This window comes from Ambystoma mexicanum, chromosome 9 (genome assembly GCF_040938575.1).
Source record: "Ambystoma mexicanum isolate Mex_15411 chromosome 9, UKY_AmexF1_1, whole genome shotgun sequence".
Lineage (NCBI taxonomy): Eukaryota > Metazoa > Chordata > Amphibia > Caudata > Ambystomatidae > Ambystoma > Ambystoma mexicanum.
This window is the reverse complement of record NC_090931.1, coordinates 871,118,744-871,137,857: the sequence shown is the minus strand read 5'-3', so window position 1 is coordinate 871,137,857 and position 19,114 is coordinate 871,118,744. Positions and strand designations below refer to the sequence as shown.

Here is a 19,114-nt window from a genome sequence, read left to right as displayed (position 1 = left end):
TTTCTGTACTCACTCACGTCTATAAGGCTCCCTCAGGGCAGAAAAATACAAACAGAGGGACCTCGACGCGTGAGGGATTGTGGGTACAACGCACGTCACTATAGGGATAGTGTGACAGACACGCCTTGTCGACGTCCCCTTTTCGACTACGAAAAACAAAATGCAATACTCCGCAGTGACCACTGGATGTCGGACCTATGCACAGCATGTGAATCTAAGCAGATACAACCATCAGAAATGCTTTTACGGTAAGTAATGCATTGTCATTCTCTTTTTAATACAAAACTTTGGTCAGTTTTTCCTTGCTCCATAGTACTGTACTACCTATTGTCAACCCTGAATACTGCTCATCTCCCTCTTGAGATAAGTCTGACTGCTCAGCCACAGCTACCAACTAAATATTTGTGGTACAGACTGATACCAAAGGGGATTTACTGCTCTCACCTGTAGTCCTGATCTGGGGTAGTGCTCCCTAAGGGAACTGCCCTGGATTCTGCCTAACTGTAACGCTCACCTGACTCCCACGGAGGCGCTGGCCTGGTTCGTGCTGCTGTGACCTCTTCTAAGGTGATGCGCAGGGTTCGGAAGACGGACTGGACCGGGCCCCCAAATCTGGCTTGTCTGGCTCGCAGAAGTATCCTTCTGTAGGCGAAAATAGGGGATTAACTGTCTGCGGGGTAATGCAATCAGCCTCCCACTTTCCCCTCTCACCCTCCTCGAAACCCTTCTGTGATTCCTCGTAGCGTCTCACCTTAGGGTCTGGAAGGACGAGCTCTCCATCCTGCTTCTGATGCAGGGGCGCGTTGGTATCCAGTTACTTCACTGGATTTTCGGGTTGGTGAGAACCAAACTTGCTTGGCTTCCAGGTAAGTTTTTTGATAAGAGGTTCCCCTTGTGTCCATGCATTAATGTACTAATGGTAGTGTCTTTTTACCCATAGGGGCCGGGGTACGGAATGCCGGGGAACAGGCACCGACCCGAGATGAGAGGTGAAATCCTTGTAGAAATCAGGTAAGTCTTTAATGAGCGTTTTTTTGGTAATGTCTTTTCATTCGCTCATTAACGCTAATGTCTCTTTTTCCCCTTTGGGGCCGGGGTCCAGAAATGCCTGGATGCGGCGCGGACCCGAAATGAAGAGGGAATGAATCAACAGGTAAGTCTTAACATGGAGATTTAGCTTTCCTTATTCCCTTCTCTCTCTCACCTTTTGTTCTGGTCTTTTTCTCCCTAGGCGCTGGGGCGTGACTGCGAATCCGGATGATCGCTGCTGAACATGGAGGCGCCCTGTAAAGGTGAGTGGAATGCGGCGCTGCAGCGATCGACACGATGAGCTTTTAAATAAAAGTCTTCCTTTTTAGGATTGTCGGGGAGATGTCTCCGGGATGCGGATTTAGCAGGTAAGGACTTTTCCTTCTTCTGTTCTCTTCTTCTCTTCCTTTGCAGGTGATCCAGGATGCTGGCAGGCGTGGCAGAAGTCAGGATGCAGGAGCAGACACGGTGAGCGTCCAGCTGCTAGATGCAGAACAACGCGAAGCACGTGTGGCTGGTCGGGTGGGGTTTAAATAGCCTTGGAAGAAGTTCCAGGTATGTATCCTTCCCTGACCATGCCCGGATGGTAAATTAGTCCCACAGGTAAAGTAGTTCCTTTCAGGCCTCAAGGAGGCCGGGATCCTGCAGCATGGTCTGCATCAGGTAAGTGCACCATAACGAGCACTTCCATAACGAGCCTGGCGCCTATGGCGCCAGGACACTGTCCAAAGGGCCCCTATATGGGGTTGCTGGGTCCTTCCTTGGGGACTGGATGTCCGCTTTCGGGGACGCAGGGCTTGAACCGGGTCCCCGGGAGCGGGCATCATGACACTAACAAGCAGTAAATAATGAAAATCGGCATAAGTCTTGCCTCTGTGTCTATACTACACTTATAAATACAAAATTACAAATACTTTAAAGTTTGGAACATCTCTATTATGAGAGTTGTTCACGCTTACGAGTGCCACGCTTGCAACATATCCTGTAAGGTCAACAGATTTCTAGTAGCCCATCCTACCCCTTTGCTCTACAACTACATTTACCTTTTACACAGTCTATTCTTGACAGGCACACACCTGGCTTGCAGGCTTGGCAGTGCTTGACTTACTTTTCCACAATTTGCACCATGGAAAAATGTAATGGTAAAAGTCAAAAAGCCATCAAGATTTAACTGGTCCTCCTGGAACACATCTCAAGCCAATCATGCAGCCAAACATTACTTATTAACTGCCTATTGCTCTTTGAGATTGCTTCACACAGTCCCTTGATATCAAACATGTTGGAATATACCTTACATTAAGCAATCTTGATCTATGGTGCACCCACACTATGGCAGGGGCACAGTACTCCAACTTCCAGACTCGCTAGGTGCACTGTGACCACTACGGTGGTGCTTTGGCACATGATAAAAGCCTGATAACGTAATATCCCCAACTGCCACATTAATGCACTTTGACTTCTGTTCTAGAGCAATTAGAAGAACCAGTGCCAGGTGACATCATTGGCACTAACCAAAATGTCTTGCTAAAATGCAGTTCTTTGCTGGAACTGAAAAGTATGAAAGAGTTGTTAGCCAGGCACTTGTCAGTGATTCTGCATTGTTTACTACTAACATTTTTCCAGGTTGTATTAAAATGCGAAACATCTGCATACCAAGGATTCATTATTGCAGGTGAGATAACTGTTTGTGGAGGGAACACCCTTTCTTCTTGAAGTCACCAGCTTTTTCTTCAATTTTACAGAAGCTGGAAGCCTAGTGGAATACCTGAAGAAGAATCCATCTGTGGAAATTATCAATAATTTTGTATACTTGAAAGGTAAACGAAACTAGACAAAAATCTCGAAAGAAATGCACATTCTTTTCATGCTCCTGCTCATCATCTTGAGTACCATTATGAATATTTTGTTACATGGGCCATAGAACAAGACAGGGAGTGTCTAACATGCATCTATATCGCGCCTGTTGTAGCAGTTAATTTTTTGTTGATGCCAAGCAGAGATCCTATTTTATGCTTCTGTTTTAAAGTTTTTTAGATTCAGCTCTCCTACCTGGTATAGGTTTTTCTTCAACTTTTTGGCACCACAGGTCTTTTGTTGGTGACATTGCTTAGCATCTTGTTGTTTTGCTATTTTTTAAATTATTTCTTTCTGAGCATTTTTCTGGTTTTATACAACACTGGATATGCAGATGCAAAATGGGTAGTCTGAAGTACACGAACTGTGTTTTTCCTTAGCATTGCAAATGTTCTGTTCAGACTAAAAGCTTAATGTTGGCCTCTTTATCTACATTAGTAGTATTCCCATGGAGCATGGGGACATTACGATAAAATATAGTGACTATGCTGATCCGCAATATTCAACACATTCTCATGGTCTGACATGATGTGGTATGGTCTATTGTCCATAAATGTTTTAGTTCAAAGGGTAAATGACTCGAATATAGTGAATAAAAAGAGAAACCACATAACTTAGTTAATTCCAAGTTTTTTTCAACTTTCACACCTATTCAACGTTCATACTTGGTCATCTGTTTAGACGTGCCTGCTTTACATATTCCGCAGCCTAGTGGTTGATCTGCACTATTACAAGTGGCTTACTTTTAAAGTAAAAGTAAAATTTTACAGGGCCGTTCTTGTCCCTCTATTCCTATCCTGTGTGTGTGTAGGCGACCCTTGCTGCCTACGCACTCAGGTTGTATTTTTCGGCCATTGGTCTGGTCGCAGGAGTCCAATCAGAAATAATTTTTAGTGTCATATGTGCACAAAACAGATATGGCGCATCAGTTGCACCGTGAAGACTGCAGAACAATACCCAACTAGTGGACCAAAAAACGGATACAACCATGTCTCTACAAAACGCAGCACGGCGTGCTGGCAAATTCCGTACTTGTAGAGACCACCATTTAAGTTTTGCCTACAGTGTAATAAAAGGTTCTATGGGACCTGGTCGAATCTTTTTCACCGTTGTAGATTGAATTGAATTTTGTACAGGAAGGTCTTGCTGCAAATAGATGCAGCCCCCCCTCCCCTTAAACCCCCTGCAATAATTATTGTCCTAAACCCCTCTACCCCCTACCCCACCACACATATATATTTGAGTAAAATCAGGTGAAAAAAAAATGGACGATTTACTTTGACGAATTCTACTGTGGCAAAAACTCCCTACCCCCTAATAAAAAGGTATCCTTTGCTCGGTGCACAAAACTTATAGTAATCCATGCCTGCCTTGAGATCATGCTGGAATCTCCTGTCCAGCTTGGACGTTTAAAGCAAAAGCTCTACAAAAATAAAATAAAAAAGTGCATCCAACTATGGGCAGCATATGTTCTCCAGCATGGGGTCTGGCATGGATTCACATGCTCATGAATATTCCCCGCCGTCAGGCTGGGAATCCTCGGTAAAGAAAAATCAGTTTCAGTTTCACTTCTGAACTGTCATTCTCCTAACAACCAATCACTGGTCTCTGGGTCATACTGCCCCCAGCCAATGACTGCCCTCTACCTAAGCTCCTCTTCTGGCAGGCATCTTTAGATTTTTACCACACGTTTGAGTGGTGGGAGTCCTTGTGATTAGCTCTCAGGCTTTTTACTGCTTTTTGGGCCCCCCCCCCCCCAGAGTTTTACTCTATTTTTCGGTCAACCGGGCCTCAAACCCCATCGACCCATCATCCGATTAACGGGGACCCGTTTTTGGATTTTCCAATCTCTCAAGGGCTGAATTACATAGAGTTCAGCTTCCAGAAGATTCTTCGAGGCCTACTCTGCGTTTACATGGCAGAGGAGAAGGAAGACTCGACGCCTCTGTTCAGGATTTGCACAGGATGTGGCCTACGAACCACCTACTTGGACGATGGGCATTCCCTGTACTTCTATTGCCTGCATTCGGACCAAACGCACGTGGAGGAAGACTGCGTTTTGCAAGGAGTTGGTCCCCCGCAACATGAAGGATCGTCGCAAGCACCTCACCTACAGGCCAAGGCCCCTGTTACGGGTGAGTCCCGGCAGCAGGCCTCCCCCAGCCACAAGAAGAAATCTGAGAGGTCCTCTAAGACCTTTGAGGGCGCTCTGGCGACGAGGGCCAAACATAAGGCTAAGTACCGCAAGTCCATGTGAACCGGTAGCACCGTTGCGACTGCCCCGTGGCGGCCAGGGCGAGTTCTGCATCTCCTGCACCCTCAACCACGAGCCAATGCTCCAGTTCGGCGAAGAAGAGGACGTCTGACCACCTGGGCAAGCTTATGGAGAAGCCCCAGACAGGCCAGGTGGAGAAAGCCAAAGGGGAGAGGGGCGCTGACCATCCCCCCAAGGTGAAGGCCTCAAGCTCGACAAAGGTCGCACAGGCCCAGATTCACCAGGCGAAGCCTTCCAATGAAGGAGTGGTGGCGACCCTATCGAAGACGGCTGACGAGGGTTCACAGGGTACAGCCCCTAAGGCGAGAGTTTCCTTGCCTGCCAGGAGGGCATCGTCATTTCTGCCTATTGAGAAGACGCCGGAGAAGGCGATGCCCATAATCTCCTCGAAACCGTCTTCCGTGGTCGAAAAGAAGGGGGGGGCACGGTAGTCCTGCAGGGCACAGACATCTCCTTTTGAGGAGGAGCTTTCTACTCCAGACCATTTTGGACAAGAAGTTTGTCGAGGCCAAGTCCTACGGGAAGGATCCCGACGAGGGAGACGTCGAGAGTGGCGACAGGACCGAGGAGGAGCAGGCCATGGAAGAGTTGGAGAACACTACACTGTTGTCTCTGTTGCTCCCACTTCCGCCACCTCAACCCCCAGTGGACATTTTGGTGGACATTCTCCAGGCACGCCACACCTTGTGTTTGGAGATTCGGACAAGGATGCCCATTCCGCCGACAGAGGATCTTGCAGCACCGGAAGATCCTGCGGCACCGGGGCCATCAAGTGCACCCCCTAACAACAAAAGAGTTCAGCCTCCACCACCTTTTCACCCGTTGCCCGCCTCGCCCGTCCTCCGAGGGGGGACACGGACATGGCGACGATGGCGGGGTAGGAGACCTCCCGTCTCAGCCACCCAGAGCCTCACTGCACGACAACATAGGCTCGTTCCATGCCATAATCTCTAGGGCCTCGGACCGGTTTCAGCTGACCCCTGAGGAAAAGTAGGGTTTCCTGTACCAACGCCGCGAGGCAAAGAGGAAGACTGTGCTGTCGATCCCTCTTTTGGACGACATTTGGGACGAGGGGCTGTCCCTTATGAAGAACCCGTCCTCGACCCCGTCTAAGAGGGACCGGCACGAAAAGAAGTACAGTGTACCGGACTCTGCACCCAAGTGTTTACGGTCCCAAGTACATCAGATCCCAGAATTTTCGGATGGTCACTCTTCAGCACTTGCTAGGACAGCTGGAAAAGGGTGATTTCCTGTAGCCGCTGGACTTGGAGGATGCCTATTTTCACATCCCCATTCACAAGGGACACCGCAAGTTTCTGCGCTTTGTGGCTCAAGGCCAACATTACCAGTTCAAGGCCCTTCCGTTCGGATTGAAGTCGGCGCCAAAGGTTTTCACCAAGTGCCTGGCTCCGGTGGCGGCGTAGCTGCGTCTACGAGGGATCCACGTATACCTCTACCTGGACGACTGGCTCATCCGAGCGAAATCGAGGGGTGTTCTCAGTGAACTATGCAAAGTCCTGCTTGGTGCCATCGCAAGATTCGCTGTTTCTGGGGTCGCGGCTCAACAGTGTTGTGTCTGGCGTCTCCGTCGGAGAAGAGGATAGCGACCATCCTCGGCATGTTACAACGGCTGTTGACCCTGAAGATCGCAAGGGTGAGGTCCATCAAGTCCTTCCTCGGCATGATGTCATCATGCATATACCTCATTTGGCTGTGCAGGCTACGGATGCGCCCACTGCAAGAGTTCCTCGATGCCCGTTGGATTCAGGTATCTGGAAGCTTCAACGACAAGATCACTCTCGGTGGTGGGGAGTCCGCGTGCATTTTTCAGCGGGCGCAGACTTCCAGACCCCACCTCATCAGGAGACGGTCACGACTGATACCTCCCTGGAAGGATGGGGCACGCACACCGGAAGTCTCCACATAATAGGCCTGTGGCTGCCAGAGAAGTCGTTGCATATCAACGTACTGGAGCTACGGGCAGTGTTTAGGGCCCTCAAGTGTTTCCTTCCATCCCTCAAGGGCAAGGTGATTCGGGTCTTGACGGACAACACCACCACAATGTTCTACATCCGGAAGCAGGGGGGCACCAGATCCCCAGCGCTCTCCAGAGAGACGCAGGACCTATAGCACTGGGCCGTTGCCCTGGTGATGTTTCTCGTCCCCTTTCATCTGGCAGGAGTGAAGAACACCATCGCCGACTCACTCAGCAGGGAGTTGCTCTCTTGCCACGAGTGGGAGCTTCGGCAGGACCAAGTGGATCTTCTGTTCCGACGATGGGGCAATCCCCACCTCGATCTGTTTGCGACGAACACCTAGTGCCGGAGGTTCACCAGCAGGTTTCCCCAGCTGGGGAGCATGGGAGATGCATTATCATTCCCCTGTGATGGCCTGTTTCTGTATGCGTTCCCTCCGTTGCTGTTGCTTCTGCGACTTGTCAATCAACTCAGACAGTCCCAGTGCAAGATGATCCTCGTCGCACTGGCGTGGCCGAGACAGATATGGTACCCGGACCTTCTGGACTTGTCGGCGTCTCCTCCAGTCAAGCTTCTGGTGGCCGCAGATCTTCTCGCCAGAGAAGGAGGCGCAATCCTGCACTATGACCCAGGGTAGCTGAACTTGCAGGCCTAGCTCCTGCAGCGCTAGAGTTTGGGGGATACGATATCCTGGTGGACTGCAAGGAGGTGCTTGCCAAGTAATCAAACGGAAAGTGGACCAGTAGATGGAGATGACACTAAATTAATTCAAAACATATCAAATTTTAATCAATAAACTCGTAACAAAAAACAATCATAAAATTCAATAAAAAACGACCAGTTCATTCCTTCAATCACAACCACATACACAACTCATTCAGACTTTCATCTATAGAACCCCAAAGTGATTTCTAAACCAGTAAGCATTGATAATGTTGCTACACCAATTTTCACATTCATCAGTGACCCAGTCCATAGTATCAGGTGTCGTTGTGCATCCAGTATTCTATTAGACCAGATGATTCACACCAAAAAGCGTTGACACGTGTTTCGGTCAAAGACCGTCTTCAGGACGTAGGGCATGGAGAAATCACACAGCCATATTCTCAACGTATATGGGCCAGTAGTCGGTCCCCAAGTTCCAACTTGAGGGATGGTGAACAGGACAGCGGAAATCAATCCTCCACTGGAAACAATATATATGTTGAACAAGCACCCATGGTGCAGAGTTGAGATCTTCAAAAGGCTAAGACTGCCAATTGCCACCTAGAGCCACACATAGTTCTAAAACGGATTGTCTTAAATTCCTAGTGTGTATCCATCAGTGATCTTTCACGAGGCGTGGATAGAAGCGTGAAACCCCCTTTCCTAGGGAATACAAACGGCGACACCTCCGTAACTCGCTCCACTCCAATCACCCACACATCAGTAGACTGTGCTTGCCAAGGCCAGGGCTACGTCTACACTGAAATGCTACGGACATAAGTGGAAGAGGTTTGCCGTCTGGTGCCGTGCACAGAAGATCGACCCTCTACTGATTACAGCTCTGCAGGTGCAGCCGTATTTGCTATCCCTGGCCAAAGCAGGGCTGGAGCATGCTTCCATCAAGGTTCATCTGGCGGCTATCTCCAGATACACCAGAACTCTGGGACAGTTGTCGTTGTGGTCACACCGCCTGGTCAAGGAGTTCATCAAAGGACTTTTCTGTTCGTTCCTGCCGGTGAAGGCTCTGGCCCCGGCGTGGGAGCTCAATGTGGTGCTGACTAGGCTCATGGTCCACTATTCGAGCCTATGCATTCGGCACCATTGAAATTCATGTCGTGGAAAACATTGTTTCCTGTGGCCATTGCTTCTGCACGACGAGTGGGAGAGATCTGGCCCTCTCTGTACTTAACATTTCAGGAGATGAGGGTAGTGCTATGGACACACCCCTCCTGCATGCGTAAGGTGCCATCGGACTTCCATCTAAACGAGCCGTTGCTGTTACCTGTGTTCTTCCCGATGCCTTAGTCGCCGGCTGAGAGAACTTGGCACTCGCAGGATGTGGCTACAGCGCTGAAGTTTTATGTGGACCGCACGAAGAGTTTTCGGAAGACGTCACAACCATTCGTGAACTTTGGCCCTGTTAACCAAGGGAAGGCCCTCTCCAAAGCTTCCATTTCCAGGTGGCTCTCCGGTTGCATCACCCATTGTCACCGGTTGGCAAACCGACCGTTGCCTGGCTGTCCGAGAGCCCATTCAACCAGAGCGATTGCTGCAACTACGGTGTTCCTGTCTGGTGTGCCCCTGCTGGACATCTGTAGAGCATACAGGTCGAAGCATACCTTCACAAAATTCTACTGCGTCGACCGGTATTCCAGGGAGGAGTCCAGGGTCGGCCGGCAGTGCTGCGCAACCTGTTCGCTTGAAGGTGAGCCTGGTGAGGAGGTAAGAGGTGCTTAATGTTGAGTTGTTCAAATGCTTAATGTTGAGCCTTGCCACCTGCAGTGGTTGTGCATGTGTGTACTGCTATGTATTCTTGTATTCATGAGCATGTGAATCCATGCCAGACCCCATGCTGGAGAAGGAACAAGTTACTCACCTGTAACTGTTGTTCTCCAGCATGGGTCTGGCATGGATTCACATACGAACCCTCACACCTACCCCTTTGCGGCACTTCTCTTGGTCCTAATGCCACTTTATGTGCTACCAAATCTGAAGATGTCTGCCAGAGGGGCTTAGGTAGAGGGTAATCATTGGCTGGGGGCAGTATGAAGCAGAGACCAGTGATTGGTTATTGGTAGAAAGAAAGTTCAGAAACGAAACTGAAACTGATTTTTTTCTTTACCGAGGATTCCCAGCCTGACGAAAGGGAATATTCATGAGCATGTGAATCCATGCCAGACCAATGCTGGAGAACAGTTACAGGTAAGTAACTTGTTCCTTCCCTCTCTGAGTGTTCAATGGTCCCGTGTTCAGGTCTTATTCAGGCCCCTTTCCTCTGTAGCATATGCAGGAGAATGTTAGTTTGCGGACTTCCCTGTTTCTCAAACCGCTTTCTGACTCCGAAAGCTGTACCGGTATCACTGATATGCAGATACCTTGCCTCAAAGTGGGTGGTTGGAGCAAAATTCGTTGGGCTCCAGACCCACTGAGAGTCCAAATCGGGCAGCAGCTGCAGCACCACAGTCCGCTGTGTGTCGGCCCCCTCACAAAAAAGGATGGGGCGTGAGTCTAACTCCCCACACTCGATGTTTTGGATGCAAACGCTGTGAGCACCTTAACCCCTTGCTGTAGTCTCTTCAGACTGCCCCAATACCGCACACGCATCCCACGGTTAGCCATATATTAACCTCTTAGTTTCTTGGAACAGGTTAAACCTTCTGGACTAGCCAGACCAATCAAGGTAGCTTGGCGGCGGTCAAGACTAGGTCTCAGGGGGGGCGAGGGTGACTGAAAGACCTCAATGAGCACGCAGAGTAAAGGACACTTACAAATCACTCTCATTTAGGTGTAGAGATATTAAAAATACAAATACATTTATTTCAAGACCTTTCAGTTTGAACACACAAATCAAATCGCAGTAATACTTATTAGTAATACTTATTAAGCCAACACAAACCTATCTAAATACATTTCTCCAGCATGCGGTCTGGCATGGATTCACATGCTCATGAATATTCCCCGTCGTCGGGCTGGGAATCCTCGGTAAAGAAAAAAATCAGTATCAGTTTCGTTTCTGATCTGCCTTTCTTAGTAGTAGCCAATCACTGGTCTCTGGGTCATACTGCCTCCAGCCAATGACTGCCCTCTCCCTAAGCCCCGCCCCTGGCAGCCATCATCATATTTTTACCCCACGTTCAAGTGTTGGGAGTCCTCGTGCTATAGCTCTCGAGCTTTTTCTACGTTTCGTGCTTTTTCAAAGAGATTTATCTCATTTCTCAGTTAAAAAGAGCCTCAAGCTCCACCGCTTCTACTTCCGATCAACGGGGACCCATTTCTGAATCTTCTATTCCCCTCACGGGTGAAGTTTTCGTCGAGCTATGCTTCTTGGAGGATTCCAGAAGTTTCTGAGGCCTACCTCGTGGACATGGCCCAGGAGAAAGGAAGCTCGACACCGGGCAAGCTGTTCAGGAACTACCCTGGATGCAAGTTACAGAACCTGTTTAAGGAGGATGAGTACTCGAAGTGCCTATACTGCCTTCATGAAGACAAATCGCACGTGGAAAGGGACTGTGCGTTTTGCATGAACATGTCGGAACAGACCATGAGGGACCGTCGGACTCTTCTCACAAACTGGTTGGAAAGCAAGAGCCGAGCAGGTGAGAAGAAGAAATCTGAGCGGTCTTCTAAGTCCTGTGAGGGCGCCCCGGCGACGGGGGCCCAACAGAAGGCAAAACATTGCGAGTCCGCGGGCACCGGGATCGCCGAACGATCGGGCTCCTCAGCTGCCAGGTAGGGCGCACCTTCACCGACGCCATCAACCGCGAGCTAACGCTCTGGCTCAGGGAAGAGAAAATCTGAGAACCCGGCTAAGCTTCTGGAGAGGCCCCGGTCGATCTCAAAGGAACCGGCCGAAGGGGTGCGAGGCGGTGACCCTCTCCCTAAGCTGAAGGCCTCAAGCGTGCCCAAGGTGGTGAAGGTCTTCATTCACCGTGCCCAGTCCTCTATTGAGGGAATCGCTACGGCCCTGGGGAAGCCTGTGGAGGCTGCCCCGGTGGAATCGACCTCCGGGCCCAGAGTTTCCTGCCCCCGCGGAGGGTATCCTCTTTCAAGCCCATCGAGAAGACCCCCGTGTAGACCCCGGTGGAAAAGGAAGGGGGGGACGGTGGCCGTTACGGACACGACTTCCGAGGAGGAACTGGTCGAAGTCGTAGAGGGACTCGACAAGAATTTGGAGGAGGCCCGGTTCCCACGGGAGGGATCCCGACGAGGGGGACGATGAGAGCGAGGGTGACGACGAGGCTCCTGCGGATGAGGAGCAACCGTCGCGCCTGTCGCAGCCCGAGCCACAAGACAACTTGGCGTCCATTTTGACAGCAATCCAAGCCTTCTGCATGGAGATGTTGACCAGATTGCCCTTGCCTCCGACGGACGACCCGACAGAGCCGGGTCCGTCGGGAAGCCCTCCTAACAAGAGGAGAAGGTTCCATCCAACCCCGCCTTCTCAGCCCCCACGGCCCTCTCAGCCTTTGACTCCTTCCCCGACCCCGAGGGAGGACACAGGAACAGATGACGGGACTGGTCTCCCATCGCCGATTCATCGGGCGTCGCCACCCGACGAAATTGGCTCGTTTCACGCCATGATCGCCAGGGCATCCAAGCTTTTTCAGCTCTGCCCCGAAGAGAAGAACGAAGGCTTCCTTTACCAACGGCGTGAGGCCAAGCGGAAGACGGTCCTCGCGGTGCCGTTGTTGGATGACACCTGGGACGACGGACTTGCCCTCCTCAAGAACCCATCCACGACACCTACCAAGTGGGACCGGTACGAGTAGTAGTACCGGGTCCCCGACGCCACCCCTTTGTGCCTTAGAGCGCAACCGACCCCGGATTCGGTTGTTTCAGCAGCGGCCAAGAAGAAAGCGGGGGGGGGCATCGGCCTTGACCTATACTTCCCCGCCAGACGGCGAGGGAAAGAAGCTGGATGCCATGGGACGTCGAGTCATCTCGTCGGCGGCAACTACAATTAAAGCGGCCAACGACCCAGCGATTGTGGCCCGCTATGACAGGGAGTTGTGGTACAAGATCGCCCCCCTGTTGGACTTCCTCCCGGACGATAAGAGGGCAGAGGCCGTGGCAATCCTGCAGGAGGGTGAGGTGGCATCTGACCACGCCATAACAGTGGCCACGGACATTGCCGACACTGGTTTCCGCTAATTGGGCAACAGTGTTTGCCTTCGACGGCGGGGCTGGCTCAAAGTGACAGATTTCCGCCAGGATGTACAGGCCAAGGTTTTGGACATGCCCTTTGACGGGAACAACCTGTTTGGGAAGACAGTGGATGAGTCCCTTCAGGCCATCAAGACCGACACGGAGACGGCTCGGGCCTTGGGAGTTCTACAACAACAACGTCCCCCCTTTCGGAACTCCGGAGGCAAGCAAGGTACTTCCAAGGGATTCAGCGGCGGCTCCTCGACGTACCGCCAAACGGCCCGCTCCTCATCGCAAGAAGCCTACAGGGGACGAGGCAAGTCAGGAGGATCTCGCTGTCGTCGCCAAGGAGGCCAAGGCAGCAAGGCGGCTGCCAAGCAAGACTGAACCGGCCGTGGTGTTGGGCTCCCACCGAAGTACCCCGGTGGGAGGCCGGCTGACATGGTTCGTCGGCGTGTGGAAGTCCATCTCCACCGACCATTGGGTGCTCGATGCCCTGGCCCAGGGAGACGCACTCGAATTCCTAAAGAAGTGTCCCAGCCTTCCACCCGTGGCCAGGAAGGAAAACCACATCCCTCAACTGCTGTTGGAAGTAAAGGCGATGCTCAAAAAAGGTGCTATCGAGCTCGTCCCATACTCAAGATACTTCCTCGTCAGAAAGAAGACAGGCGGATGGCGTCCCATCCTGGACCTGCGCCGACTAAACAAGTACATCAAGGCACAGAAATTGCGGATGGTCACCCACCAGCATGTGCTGGGACAGCTGGAGGAAGGCGACTTCCTATCGTCGTTTGATTTGGAGGATGCGTACTTTCATATCCCCATCCTAAAAGGACACTGAAAGTTCCTCAGTTTCGTGGTCCAAGGGCGGCACTACCGGTTCAAGGCCCTCCCATTCGGATTGAAGTCGGCTCCCAGGGTGTTCAGCAAGTGCCTAGCACCGGTGGCGGCACGGCTGCGCCTACAGGGGATTCACGTTTACCCCTACCTGGACGATTGGCTCATCCGTGCAATAACGAGGGATCTCGCCGCCGAACACACGGTCGAAGACCGTCCAGCTGCTCACGGACCTGGGATTCTCCATCAACTTCCCCAAATCCCACCTGGTCCCGTCGCAGGTTGCACTGTTTCTGGGAGCCAAGCTCGATACAGTGGCGCGATTGGCCTCGCCGTCGGAGGAAAGAACGCAGGCCATCCTGGTCAAGGTACAGCGTCTACTGGCCACAGACGTGGCCAGAGTGAGGTCCATCAAATCCCTGCTCGGGATGATGTCCTCCTGCATCTATCTGGTGCGCCTGTGCAGACTTCGGATGCGTCCTTTGCACGAGTTCCTCGACGCCCGTTGGATGCAAGCGAGTGGCAGCTTCGAGGACAAGATCTCGCTCAACGAAGTCTTCCGCCAGGCTATTCGATGGTGGGGCACCCGCGCGCATCTCGCGGCAGGCATGGACTTTCAGACCCCAGCATATCAGGTGACGGTGACGACGGATGCCTCCCTGGAGGGGTGGGGAGCACACACCAGAGATCTTCACGCGAGAGGCCTGTGGCTCCCAGACGAGAGGCCGCTCCACATCAACATACTCGAGCTCCAAGCGGTGTTCTGGGCTCTAAAGTCTTTCCTCCCGTCCCTCAAGGGCAAGGTGGTGAGGATCTTCTCCGACAACACCACCACGATGTTCTACATCAGGAAACAGGGGGTAACCAGATCCCCAGCCCTTCCAAGGAAGCCCAGGACCTGTGGCACTGGGCCGTTGCCTAGGGGATGTTTCTGGTAACTTCATCTAGCAGGGATAAAAAAACACCACCGCCGACTCACTCAGCAGGGAGCTGCGCTCGTGCCACGAGTGGGAACTACGCCAGGATCAAGTGGATCAACTCTTCCGGCGATGGGGCAAACCCCAAGTCGACCTGTCCGTGACGGCGACGAACTCCAAGTGCCAGAGGTTCGCCAGCAGGTTCCCCCAGCTGAGGAGCATGGGCGATGCTTTCTCGTTCCCTTGGGACTGCCTGTTCCTTTGTGTTCCCTCAGTTGCCATTGCTGCTCAGGCTCATCAACCAACTCAAGATGTCCCGGTGCAAGATGATCCTCGTTTCACCGAGGTGGCCGAGACAGATATGGTTCCTGGACCTTCTGGACTTGTCAGCGTCCCACCAGTCTAACTGCCGACGGATGCAGATCTTCTCTCCAGAGAAGGAGCCGCCATTCTTTATCACGACCCGCAGTCGCTGAACTTGCAGGCCTGGCTCCTGCAGCACTAGAGTTTGGAGGGTACGATAACCCGGCTAACTGCAGAGAGGTCCTTGCAAAGGCCCGGGCGTCCTCAACTCTCAAGTGTTACTGACACAAGTGGAAGAGGTTCTCTGTCTGGTGCCGTGCACAGAAGATTAACCCTCTCGGGATTACAGCCCCACGCGTACTACCATACTTATTGTCGCTAGCCAAAGCTGGACTATCTCATGCTTCCATCAAGATACATCTGGCAGCGATTTCCAGATACACCAGAAGTACAGGACGGTCATCCCTGTGGTCTCATCGCCTGGTGTAGGAATTTATGAAAGGACTGTTTCGATCATTCCCACTGGTGAAGGCGCCAGCCCCGGCGTGGGAGCTCAACGTGCTGCTGACCAGGCTCATGGGCCCGCCATTCGAGCCTTTGCATTCGGCTCTGTTGAAGTTCCTGTCGTGGAAGACAGCGTTCCTTGTGGCCATCACCTCTGCACGACGCGTGGGAGAGATTCAGGCCCTATCCTGCAAGCCTCCATACTTGACTTTCCACGAGATGAGGGTAGTGCTGAGGACGCACCCCTCCTTCATGCCCAAGGTGCCGTCGGACTTCCATCTCAACAAGCCCTTGGTGTTACCAGTCTTTTTCCCATCGTCTTCATCGCCGGCCGAGAGGACTCTGCAGTCGCTGGATGTAGCTGAAGCTCTACGTGGACCGAACTAAGAGTTTCCGGAAGACTTCACAGCTGTTTGTAAACTTTGGACCTGTGAATCAAGGGAAGGCGCTCTCGAAGGCTTCCATTTCTAGATGACTCTCGGGGTGCATCATGCACTGTAAACGGTGGCAAACTGACTGTTGCGACCGATCGCTGTTCCCACGGCGTTCTTGTCTGGGGTGCCCCTGCTGGACATTGCAGGGCTGGTACGTGGAGGTCGACGCACACCTTCACGAGATTCTGCTGCGTCGACCGGGATTACAGCGAGGAGTCCAGAGTCGGCCAGGCAGTGCTGCACAACCTGTTCGCTTAAGGTGAGCCTGGTGAAGAGGTAAGAGATGCTTAATGTTGAGTTTTGATGTAATGCTTAATGTTGAGACTTTGCCACCTCCCGTGGTTGTGCATGTGTGTACTGCTATGTATTCTTATATTCATGAGCATGTGAATCCATGCCAGACCCCATGCTGGAGAAGGAACAAGTTACTTACCTGTAACTGTTGTTCTCCAGCATGGGTCTGGCATGGATTCACATGCGAACCCTCCCTCCTACCCCTCTGCGGCTCTTCACTTGGTCATACTGACACTTTACATGCTACCAAATCTGAGGATGGCTGCCAGGGGCAGGGCTTAGGGAGAGGGCAGTCATTGGCTGGGGGCAGTGATTGATTGTAGTGATTGATTGTTTACTACTTAGAAAGGCAGATCAGAAACGAAACTGATACTGATTTTTTCTTTACAGAGGATTCCCAGCCTGACGACCATGCCAGACCCATGCTGGAGAACAACAGTAACAGGTAAGTAACTTGTTCCATATACAAGACCGATGGGGTCTAAAGGGTTAATGCACAAAATGGTTCCACAACCTAAAAGAGGGGCGGGGGCGGGAACAGGCAATGCAAATAGTCTTTAGCACCTTCTACATCCAACACACTCCTAAGAGGCAGTCCAATCCCTAAGAAGAGTGAAGCCTAATGCTCAAATATACATGCAATGCTAGAGCACGCGGTAGTTCAAATGGGCAAAACAGGGTATCTTCGAAGGTCTGTAGCAGGTAAGGAAGGTGGGTGAAGCGATGAAGAATAGGTTCCCACTATTCGAGGAGGGTCTCCACTTGAGGGCATAGTCGATTCCAACAGTTGAGAATAGTTTGCACTAGCATTGGAAAGGAGAGGGCCCCCAGTAAAAGTGGATGGAGGCGCTAGGGGCCACCGGTTAGGGTTGCGATTACTCACCGACCCCCGGTGCACTCTGGACCAAACTTCGGCAGTAGTCCACTTCGGTTGCAGGTTCAAGGGCGGCAATTTGACGGCTCTGCGGCTGACAGCGGCGACGATAGTGTTGATTCCCAAACCGGACAGTTGCGATTTCTCAGTTCCTGGTGGATGGATCAGGCTAGTTTCACTGCAGCAGGCTTCAGGGTTAAGAGGGGCACAAATGCAGCGTACCTGCAAAGTTTGTCACTACGGCTGGGCGACACGGAATCCGCGTATACTCCGGTTCTGACGCACTCGCTTCACTTCAGACCTGGGAACGCTAAGTGTACGAAATTCAGTGTGAGGGTGCTGTGAACACAGGCCTCCTCGAAACGGCGGCGGTATCGATGCAAAGAGTCTGCGTAAGCTTGTAAGCCCACTGGTTGGCCCAGGGACACTTCCAAGAAGGGTTACTTGCAGGGTTTGATGAAGGTGCAGAGAATAGTTGGTCCCACTATTCCAATGGGGCGAAGCGTATTTGCAGACCTTCTAGGACGACCAGATGCAGAGGTTTCCACGGGACGACAGCGGGCTCAGGGTTCCAAACCTTCCAGCGGGTCACTAGCTGTTCCTCGATTCAGCTTCTTAGTTTCAGGATACTTGGATCCTATCCTTCGTTTAGTGAGAATTCCAGAGATCGAACTGGTATGGGTGTTTGGGACCTTCTCTTATCCAGAATCTCCTTTGCGCCAAAACGAAGAGGTCCCAATGGGAGATTTGTTTACATGCAGGCATACCATACGTGGACCAATCATGGACCACAGTGGTTCCAGGCATTCACAGCACTCCAGTATCTCTGGCACCCAGGATGTGTATTGGAACCAGACGTTCCAGGCTACATCCTGGGGGCGCACACACAAAACGTGCAGAAGCCTGCGAAAGCTTGGCACTTCGTGGGAAAATGCATGCCCAAATAGGGACTGACCCGTGTTCGCTCGACCTGGGGAAGGTGAGGGGGCAAGATGGCCAAAGGACAGGACAAAGAACCTCGTGGCATGGCCATTTTGGAGCATCGCCACCCATTTGCGCCAAACGCAGTAATCACAGTTTACCTGGCAGGAAAGGATTAAAAATATACAAACTCTGGTGCCACCGATCCTGACCAAGGTTCATCTGCACTTCTCCTAAAAAAAATATCCTTCGAGTATCTAGGGCCTTTGGAAATGACTAATAGACCCAAGTGCACTGTACTAGCAGGTACACTGTACACGTGTTACATGTTGCAGCATAGTTGCAACATTGGAAAGGACTTAAGTCTCCCAGTACTGACTGTTTTGAGGGCATGTCAGTTTCCCCATAAGAAAAGCCCAGAGGAGTGCAGCAGAACCGAGTCGACGCCGGCGTCGATACCTCCACAGGCCGCAACGGTCTCACTGGGGATGAGGACCGAGACCTGGACACACGTCTCTTGCGACTGCTCTTGTCCGCACGGGACCTCAAGGGCTCCCGGTGCGAGTCGCAGCGCGAGCCCGAAGGCGTGCGAGCCCGGTTCAAAAGTGTTCTCTGCCGGCTTCGTGAGAAGGCGTGACAGGAACCGTGCCTTGCGACTGGAAAATCGCCATCATTTGTTCTTTAAAAGCCGGCCACTCCTCCGGAGACGAGGACTTTGTGGGACAGGCTACCTTACGCACGGCGCCATCCTCCGAAGGTTGGGGGGGGTACGCAACTGGAGGGAAAATTACACATGAAATGGAAATCTTTCCTAACACTATGCACGCCCATGCTATCTGAGCCAAAGTCACGGCGGTCGTATTCCAGAGACGCGTCCCGTGGCAGGGTTGATAGTCCTAATGTAGAAAGTCAAAATGTAGAAAGTCAAAATGTCAAAAAATAAATGTAGAAAAAAAAATGTTGAATTTTATGATGTTTTTATTCGAAATGAGGGGGTCCCCCCGACACCCCCTCTTTTTTTGTTTTACCCATTTTTTTTTTATTCC

The 19,114-nt window shown here is 51.7% G+C and overlaps 1 long non-coding RNA gene across 1 annotated transcript in view; it reads left to right on the top strand.

The window, feature by feature from the left end:
* Nucleotides 1–19,114, top strand: part of LOC138488715 (uncharacterized) — a 346,642-nt gene that overhangs the window by 289,559 nt on the left and 37,969 nt on the right. Inside the window, exon 3 of the long non-coding RNA XR_011274702.1 lies at nt 2,772–2,846. This is a non-coding gene — a long non-coding RNA (uncharacterized lncRNA). The remainder of the gene's footprint in view (nt 1–2,771; nt 2,847–19,114) is intronic.